Below are 10,322 nucleotides of genomic sequence, written 5' to 3' on the forward strand. Positions count from 1 at the left end.
GGTTTCACGAGGTTCGACTTCGTTTCCATCATCAACGTCCTCAAAATATGGATCATTTATGTGCGGAGGAAGATATTCCTCTTCGCGTTGCACCTGTTGAGGTTCATCATCAAGCATATCCATACTTTGGTCTAGCTCTTGAAGATCAACTTGTTCTTGAGTGTGATCAGAGTGAGAGACATGTTCTCCCACTTGATCCTCAACAACTGGCATGATATGTGTGCTAGTATCTTGTGGAGGTACGGGCAGTGTACTGTCTTGAGGATGAGAAATACTCTCATCATCTTCATCATCATCATGGGGTCTTTGTTCCATGGGAAGAAGTGCACCTACACCCATGTTCAAGATATCTTGTGAGGAGTCTTCTTCACCTGCATCACTTAGACCAACTTGCTCCCCATGGGAGCAGTTAAATTCATCAAACGTCACGTCACAGGTTTCTATAACACATCTAGTGGATTTGTTGTAGACTCTATAGGCGTGAGAGTTTGATCCATAGCCAACAAAAATCCCTTCAGTTGTTTTGGATTGAAATTTTCCTAACCGTTCCCGTTTGTTGAGGATGAAACACTTGCATCCAAACACACGAAAGTACTTAACATTGGGCTTGTTCCCAGTTAGGAGCTCATATGGAGTATTCTCCAATATTGATCGAAGGAAGAGCCGGTTTGATGCATGACATGCTGTGTTGACGGCCTCAACCCAAAAACTATGTGGTGACTTGTATTCGTCTAACATGGACCTTGCCATTTCCACAAGTGTCTGGTTCTTCCTCTCTGCCCCACCATGTTGCTGAGGGGTGTAAGGTGCAGAGTACTGATGTTCAATTCCCTCATCACTCAGAAATTCTTCTAGGGTGTAGTTCTTGAACTCAGATCCATTATCACTTCTTACTGCCTTGATGTCCTTGTCAAACTTCCGCTGGTCTTGTTTGGCAAAATCAGTGAAGGTGATCTTCGTCTCGTCCTTGGACTTGAGAAAGAACACCCATGTATATCTTGAGTAATCATCAACAATGATTAGGCCATACTTTTTCCCTCCAAGACTTGCCCATGAAGGAGGCCCAAATAGATCCACATGAAGGAGCTCTAACGGCCTGAAGTGGATACAATGTTCTTGGGTGGATGTTTTGATTGATGTTGTTTCCCAGCCATGCATGCACTGCACACACGATCTTTCTGAAAAGATACATTTGTTAGTCCAAGGATGTGATTGCTGTTTAAGAGATTTTGAAGATTTCTCATGCCGACATGGGCGAGCCGGCGATGCCACAACCATCCCATGTAGGCCTTGGCCATTAGACAAGTTGTATGGAAGGTGCTCTCTTTCGAGAAATCAACCGTGTAAAGGTTGCCATCCAACTCTCCAACAAAGGCCACTTCGAGAGTGTCTCTCTTAAAGACTTTCACATCTGTTAGTCCGAATAATGTGTCATAACCAACGGAAGCCAATTGGCGAACTGAAAGTAAATGATATTGAAGAGATTGGACAAGCATGACATTTGCAATAGACATGTCATTAGTGATTGCCACCTTGCCCAACCCAATTACCTGCCCTTTCGACCCTCCACCAAATACAATGCTCATGTATGGTCGAATGGCTTGCATGAAGTCATAGAGCAAGTTACTATCTCCGGTCATATGATTGGTGCATCCACTGTCGATCACCCATTTGGCTCCTCCGGAGAAAACAACCTGTAACGAATTAAGACTTGGTTTGAGGTACCCATTTCGTCATGGGGCCTTTCACATTAGTTACAAGAGTCTTAGGGACCCAAATAGCATAAAATCAGAATGCATTACGGGGACCAACGAATTTAGCATAAACCTCTCCTTCTTTTGATTTGCGAAGTACATAGGATGGAGGCATGAATTCAGTTGTCTTGTTGAGAGTAGGCGAACCCCTAGTGGCCGACCCACTCACAACCTTACCTTTCTCCTTGTGTCCCTCTCGTACAAATATTTCTTTAAGCGGAGCGGTACACTTGAGAGGAGATGCACTTTTTCTTGGCGGTGCTTGGGTTGAACCCAAGCCCTTCCTTGTGCACATTGAGAGTCTTTTGTCCTTGTGCACATGTCATGAGACCTCTGTCTAGCTGTGCCTTTAGCGAACAGTTTTCCTCAAGGATAGATGTCAGTTCACTACTAGAGTTAGTAGTGCAGGTATCAACATTAATAATAGGTGAGGAGTAAGCCTTAGCTAAAGTGTCAAGATAAGTAACCTTGAGTGCCTCAAAGCTCTTTGTAAGAACAGTTAGTTTCTCTTCCTTGTCTTTGAGAGACAAGGATAGACGCTCACAGTCCTTAGAAAGGGAAGCATGAGAGTTCACTAGTCGGTTTTTATCATTTAGTAACTCTTTGCACACAGATTCAACCTTTTTCAAGGAGGCAAGATCATTAGCATGTTTATCAAGGTTTTCACCTACTTTTGAGCATAATGCATCATTTTGTGCTTCCTCATACAGGACTTTCTGCTCAAGGATTTCATTTCTTTCCTTCTCCTCAGTGACGAGGGTTTCGAGTTCCTTGATGGTATTGGTGTGCTTACTCACCATTTCCATAAGTATGTGAAACATAGTGAGCTTCTTTCCTTTAAGAGAGCACATAAATTTGTTTATTTTAGCAAACATGGGATGATCTAAGTCATTATACTCATAGTGATCTTCCGCATCAAGATACTCATCAGAAGGAGTAGAAGCTAGACTGAAGGAGTTTAACCGTGGAGTTACCTTAACCTTATCATGGGAGCTTTGGTCTTCCTCATCTCCCATGGCAGTCTTTGCCATCAAACACTTGTGGGCGTTGCCCTTGTAGTCTTTCATATAGTTGTAGTGAACAACATCACCACTTTTGTTGACTAGCCTCAAGGTGTTTTGTGTATCCTGAGCTACTCTGGCAACCCCACCAACGTCTTCTGGATCTGATTCTTCTTGTGCAACCATTGCTCTTCCATCTATCCTCTTGAGCTTGGAGTTCATAGGGTTTGGCAACTTCTTCTTTACAAAGGTCTTTGGAAACCTTGGTTTGTCTTCTCTCTTCTCGTAAGGGCAGTCATTGGAGAAGTGGTTGGTTTCCTCACAGTTGTAGCATTTCCTTATCTTCTTCTTTGGGAATCTTCCCTTGAATTTTCCTGCACTGAACTTCTTTACAAAGAGAGCAATGTCCTCATAAGATGGGCTTTCATCAGAGTCAACATCATCACCATCTTCGCAGTCATCATCACCCTCTTCTTCTTCACTTTCTTCGTCGTCACATTCATGCTTGGCTTTCAAAGCAAGATTGATCTTTGATGAAGTGCCATGCATGGAAAGGTGCTTTGTTGCATTTGCCTTTGACTCTTCAAATAATTGGAAAGTGGATATGATGTCATGTGGAGTCATTTCTTTGAACCCATGGTGCTGTCTCATGTCCCATACCATTTGATGGTGATACAGAGCAAGAGCATGAAGTAACTTGTCCACGAGAAATCTCTTGGTCAGATTGAAACCATCTTGTGTCTTGTCACAGTCACATGACTCAATGTCTGCGGCGAGAGTCATGAGCCGTTCTAGCAGTTGCTTGGGAGATTCACCCTTTTCCATACAGAAATTCTGTAATTGCCCCTTGGCAATTTCATATTGAGCAAGCCGAAGAGTGGAGGTACCGGTCTTGGTCCTTATAATGCTATCCCACAGTTCCTTGGCACTTGTGATGTGAATGTAAGGTCTCCATTGCTTGTCATTCATTCCTTTTCTTATGCACATGATCGCAGTGTCATTGAGATGCTTGTCATAAGTTTCTCTGGGAGTGAGGCAGCTTGGATCTACAGGATTGTACCCATGCTCGAGGATGTCCAACATCTCATCATTGGCGTACCTAAGATGATCCTGCATACCAACTCTCCACAAAGCAAAATCGTAATTGTCATCAAGCAAGGGAGGTTTTCCTCCAGGATTGTACTTAGGTTTCTCAATTTGAGATCTAGCATAAAGCCATGGAACACTGGTTTGGTTCCTTTCCGGAGGTTGTTGGCCAAATGAAGAACCGTGCACATGTGGCCCTGAGGCCCTCGGGGACGTGGCCGTCCCTGTGGTTAATGATGCCAATCTTATTTCGACCAAGGCCTCAAGAGAAGCATCATGCTCCTCTTTTTGCTTGGCAAGGGCCCGTTCCAGGTCCTCAGACGTGCAAGACTTGACTTCTGTGGAAGTCCCGTCCCTCTCCACTGGAGCTACCGTAGTTGGAATCCCGTCCATCTCGCTCTAGGGCGGTTAAGCCACAAGAATAGAGCACGAGGCTCTGATACCAATTGAAAAGGATCGAGATGGACCTAGAGGGGTGATGTCACACCCTTTTTTTCACCACAAGTATTTCATGTTGCAAAATCAGAGCTTGTTAAAACTTTTTCAAATAATGTTGTGAGTGCAATGTAAGCCCTTGTATGAGTGAATGCTTGCTTGCTTGATGACTCAAACCCATGAAAAACTTATTATTTTGCTCTCTTCAAAAACCCTTTTTCCTTTAAATCAAGATCACCTTCATCATGTTGGGATACACTACTAGCTCATGAAGCCAAGTGGCACTTCCAACCAAAGTTGGTGATCTGATCCAAATATTATTTTCATTCATTAAAAACATTAATTGGTGATTTAAAATATTATTTTCCTATTTTATATTTATGTCTATTTCTAAGGCCAGGAATGATATTCCCATAAGGAAAATTGCTTTCCTGCCTTAGAAACTTCTGAGTAAATTCATGGGAGCTCAGAAGGACATATATTTTCCATATATAAGATTTTCAACCCTATTTTATATTAATATTATTTGAGTAAAACCCTGAAAACCATTTCTGTCTGTTTTAGCTTTTTGAGTTGTTTCCAAAGGAAATAATCTCAATAAATTCCCATAAAATTACAGGAGCCCTCCCAAGCCATATTAGGTGCTCACATAAAATCTCACCTTGATCCAAGGTGGGGAAGTGCACCTAATGAGCCCAAAACCCTCTCTGTCTAGAGAAGAGTTGGAACAACTCTACATTGCGAAGTTTCTCCAATGGAGCTGAAACTTTGCGGAGGTGTTTGAAACCCCAAATGAGGAATCCACACCAAAGATGGGATTTGTGAGACTCTGATTGGCCACACTTCCTTTGTAAAGGACAGTACTGGTCATTTTGAAGCATTTCCAAGTTTACAAAGATAAACTTGTTCAATGAAGCTCAAATTCGGTGAAACCCCACGTTTTTACCCCAAGACCAAACCTGTTAAGTGTCAGTTCCAGTGGAGGAGTGGAAGCACCCCAAATCAGTGTCGAACACCTTCTGACAGGAAGGTAAAAACCCTCCTAGCCACTATTTTACCCAACGGCAAAGCCCCAAACTTGGTGAGTTAGAGCCCCAGAACACCCTGAGCACTCAGTCAACCAGCCCCTCCCCAACTCCAAGCACTAGTGACAAGATCATCAATTTGAGCCGCAGGCCACGGCTGGCAACACTGGGGTTCCTTGACTCCTTTGACCAGCTCGTGCTCCCACTAGCGCACAACAGCTAGGCACACTCCCAGCAACACTCAGGACATGGAGGACACGTCCGAAGTGCCCCAGAGCGCGCCAGCATGCCGTGGCATGCCAAAACTGCGCTCTGGGCGCGCTACAGAGAACCTCCGGCAAGGGGACGTCGCCCCAGCCAGTTCCAACCTCCCCAGTAGTGTCCAAACGCTCCCTCGAGAGCCACTCTATGCAAAGCTACCATCAGGGGGCCCCTCTCCTCGTGCAAGAGCTCAGGCGACGCGTGCTCGTGCACGCCCGACGCGGCCGAGCATGCACGGACGCTGCGCCTCGACCTCACTCGCTCTCCCTCTGCGGCCGATCTACCAGAAGGTCCTAAACCACGTCCCGAACCCGTGGTTTCGCGACCAGCACCTCACTGTGCACGCACGCGCGCCACGGTGAGTCACCGGCGCGCCCGAGTCGGCTCACCGTCGCTGGCCTATAAATAGGTCTCCCCGGCACCCCAATACCCCCCAGGCAGCTTCAGCACAACCACTAGACTCCCCCTAGCCGCCCAATCGAGCTCGCAGAGCCCCGATGCTCGAGATCGACCGAGGCCCCTCCGCCTCGGAGCTCCGGTCGATCTCCGGCTACACGCCGGCTCCTGCGCCGCCCGACCTCCCATTGCACTTCCCTTGATGCCAGGATCATTTCCCGCCGGAGCAGCTACCTCGCCGGAGTTCTTCCTCTCTGTCACCCATGGTGAGATTCACGAAATCCCGTATTGCAGTTTTTTCAGAAAATTGCAATCTTAGAAAATTCATATCTGTTAGTCCATAACTCCGAATTAGGTGATTCTTTTTGCGTTGGATCATAAATTTTATGTAGTTTCTGTAGATATATAATTTGTCTATGTTTGGATTTATAAAATTTGAATTAGATCAGATTTGATTTAAAGCTTGTTTTGCTTATACCGGAATTTTGAAAATAGCTTTTAAATTAATTCTTTTTGCTACTGTTTCCTATTGATCATATATTTCAGTAGTTTAAGTTTCAATTTTTTTTAAATATTTTTACTTAGGGTTTTAAGCAAAACAGATTCTGTTTTAGCCTTTTTTGTTTTCTTGCTATTTCTTTTGTATTAATTGTTCTTAATTTGTTTTTTTGTAATTGTGACAAGTTATATTTTGTTTTCTGATATTTACGAGTAACGTTTCAACAACAACAAATTTTATTTTATTTATTCTTATTTCTTTGCATGGAATCAATTCTAGTTCTATACTAACTTGCGAATTGATTGCATTGCTAGTTTGATTTCCTATTTTGAAAATACTTATAAAATAATATTGTTTTGTAAATTTTACTTCTGTTATCTTAGTTATTTTATATTTTGTTTTCTGTTATTTTTTCTATTTTAGTGTTTTATTTTCAGTTAGAACAAAAACTATATAGTGTTTGATGTAGTAGAAGGCTTCCTAGCTTCTTTGAAGTTTCCTTTGGATTTTTATCCGCTCTCTCTTATTGATTTTTGATTGCATCAACTTTTATTGCTGTTTGTTAATTGATTGCTAGAATGATTGCTAGTGTGAGTGCTTATGTGAATACTATGTTTGATTATATAGATTTCATCGGAGAGTGACGAATAGTTCTATCACGTATTTCCCGAGAACGAAAATTCTTCTTCGTCAACATCACCAGGCAAGTCATTTGATCATGTATCACCTATGTTTTATGCATCGTAGTTCTACCATCCTATGCCCAGTTGAATGCTGAGTAGGTACTTGGAAATTATGGTTACATATTATAGTATCATGTGGTAGGCACCCAACAACCCCGTTACTTGGCTCGGGACGACAAATTTCATATTGCTATGCTTGAGTAGACGGGATTCTGGTTGAGAGTTTATCACGAGTGATGCGAGAGTAATTTAATAACCAAGACCGGTTAAGTCAAGACTTTTCAAGACCTCGTGATGCAATGCAACTCTGGGTGAAGGACGGTTGATCGGCTCCCTGGAGAAACCAGTGGATGACCCGGGATGCTGGAGACGGCCATGACATCTTGCGGAAAGCTTCACCCAGGCTCAAAGAGACAGACGGATATTTTCAAGACCCAAGGCTTACCTGCACAACCACAAGTCATTATGGTCTCTGGCTTGGTTGGACAACGCGGCGACTCTGGACAAGCGGTGCTAGCAGATGTAGAAGAACGGTAGGATTGGATGGGCACCGACAGGGATTCAGAGGGACCCGTTGAAAGACCATGTTTTGATCATCCGGTCTTCAAACACCCTGAAGTGCGAGGACATACACGGAGGCGATCAAATCTTGTGGGGAACGTGTGCAAAACTCTACAGAGTACTCAAACCTAATCGATTAGCCGTGTCCACGGTCATGGACAACTTGAGCCAAAGGAACTGAAGTTATCTCAAATTCTCAACACCATTATAAATACTTGATGAGGGTAATATTGATAACTTGGGTATGAGAACTGGTTGGCGGAACCATCTCATTAACAACCAACAGCGTAGTAATATTTTGCTTTTAGCCCCTCTCTTGTTGTAGGAGAAAATTTGCTTTACGCTAAAACTTACACCACCACCTGCCATATATGCATATAGTATAGATGATATTTTACCCCCTCTCATATGTGACTTGCCGGCATATTCAATATGCTGACCTACACGGCTGCAACGTCTTATGTTGCAGATATTTTTCTTCGACGAGTAAGAGTACGATTCAGGGTTACGGTCTACACTCAACTTGCCGTTGGTGTTTATTGGAACTCCACTCCCTTGACTGCTTCCGCTGAGATATTTAAGGTATATATCAGTTTTACGCTATTTACATGTGATTGCACTTTGATATATACATTGGTGTACTGTGTGTGCCAGCATACTGATCCAGGGATGGCACAGATACACAGAGGCTTGACTCGTTTTGAGTCGGGTCACTACAGAAATGGTATCAGAGCACATGTTGACTGTAGGACGTGACCCTAGAAACTGGAAACTTCTTCGGATAGGATCTCTCAAAAAAAATCTTATTTTCGAGAACACCTTTCACTTCTCGTCTCTTCTAATTTCATCAAATGTTCTCTCTCACTTCAAATAGTTATACAATACCCTTACCCCTTTGACCTCATGAAGAATCAACGGAGTTCTACTTCAAAGTAAAGAGGATTTCACCATGCATTTGAAGAATAGAAGCTACACCTATTGAAGACCCTGAAGCGTTTGAATAATTATATGACCATTAGAAGTCCAAACCCCAATTATATACCCACGTTAGTTACGATGATTTGTGAGCTGTCATTGGTGTGTGTTTTCCGACAGCCACAACTAAAACCTATTCTCAAAAATATTGTTTGTATTGTGTGTATCTTCCTCCCTCTTTTACCCGTCTCATCCCCAAAACGTTGGACCCAATAGATGGCGCATGAAGATGGACTTGTAATCTCTGGACCAATGATCCAGCTGGAAGTTGAAATATGGATTCAGAACATGGAGAACTACTTCGAGAGCAATATGATTTCGAGGAAGTATGAAGTTGCACACGCTCTTCAGTACTTTACCCAAAGTGCCGCTATCTGGTGGAAAATGCATCATGCCATACAAGGATTTAGTGGAGGAGAAACTTGGGACGAATTCAAGAAGACTCTGTTAAGATCCCATCTTATCCAAAAGTGATATGATAGCCCGATGAAGAAGCCTTGTGCATGCAAGATCTGTGGAGAAATAGGACACACCCAGGTAGAAAACCAGGATGGATGCCCTCATTGTGAAGAAAATCACCCAGCGGAGGATTGCCCAAGTAGTCAGGTGACTTGTTTCTTGTGTGAAGGAACCACCCACCACCCAACGACGTGTCACATTTACCCCAAGTATGCCTGAAACCCACAGACCCCGGGACTAACAAGGACCAAGTACTATCTTTTTGGAGAAGGAAACATGGATCAGCAAACGTTTTCTTAGGAGCATACAAAGACCCGAGAGTTGTGAAGATACGATAGATGTTTTGTTGAGCTTGCAGAACCAATGGATTATCCGAACTTCGTTCGTGGACAAGAGATATTCTGCAATGCTTGTGAGGATGCCCAAGTGTTAGAATACGATATTCACTAAGCCTTATACAAGGTAATGATTTCAGTGCGACAAGGCTTGGCCACCATGACGACTTACTATTATCATTCTCTTGCTATTCGGAATGGTAAATCTGAGAGACTTACCCATAGTGAAAGGCAACGTTCTTTGAAGGTTTTCTTTAAGTCTTAGAATGGTATGATGAAAGCCCCATGTACATGGCAATCGTTATCACGCGTCGGACATTTTACGGTGAGGGTGAAGGCCAAGACCCTTCTCTCTGCAGGATAACCACAAATGGTAGACCAGCATGAGAATCATCGATAGGTTATTTAGAATGGTCACGAGACTTGTCAGTTAAGAAGACCCAGTGACGGAAGAATCTTATATCAACAGAAGGACCCTCGTTTTAATGGAAATGTTATGAATATAGCGGAAGATATGAAGACTGTGAGGAGTCAGATGTCAAACCTTGAGAGGATGTCTAAAATTTTGAGGGACCAGTAACCTTCATTTTAAGTGTGGTAGCATCCCACTTTGGAGGAGGTTGGAATTGTTAGAAGACCCCCAAACCCTAACCTTTCTTTCTAGCCTCTTCGAATCTCGAGGACGAGATTCATTTTAAGTGTGGTAGGTTTGTAACATCCCAAATTTTGGAATGTTAAAATAATTATTAGATTGTTTGTTTGTTTGATTGAGTGATTGAAACTTGAGTGGAGTTTGAAACTTTTCAAAAACTTTTGAATGAGAGGGAATGAAATGACTTTCCCCTTCTCCGG

This window comes from Hordeum vulgare, chromosome 5H (genome assembly GCF_904849725.1).
Source record: "Hordeum vulgare subsp. vulgare chromosome 5H, MorexV3_pseudomolecules_assembly, whole genome shotgun sequence".
NCBI lineage: Eukaryota > Viridiplantae > Streptophyta > Magnoliopsida > Poales > Poaceae > Hordeum > Hordeum vulgare.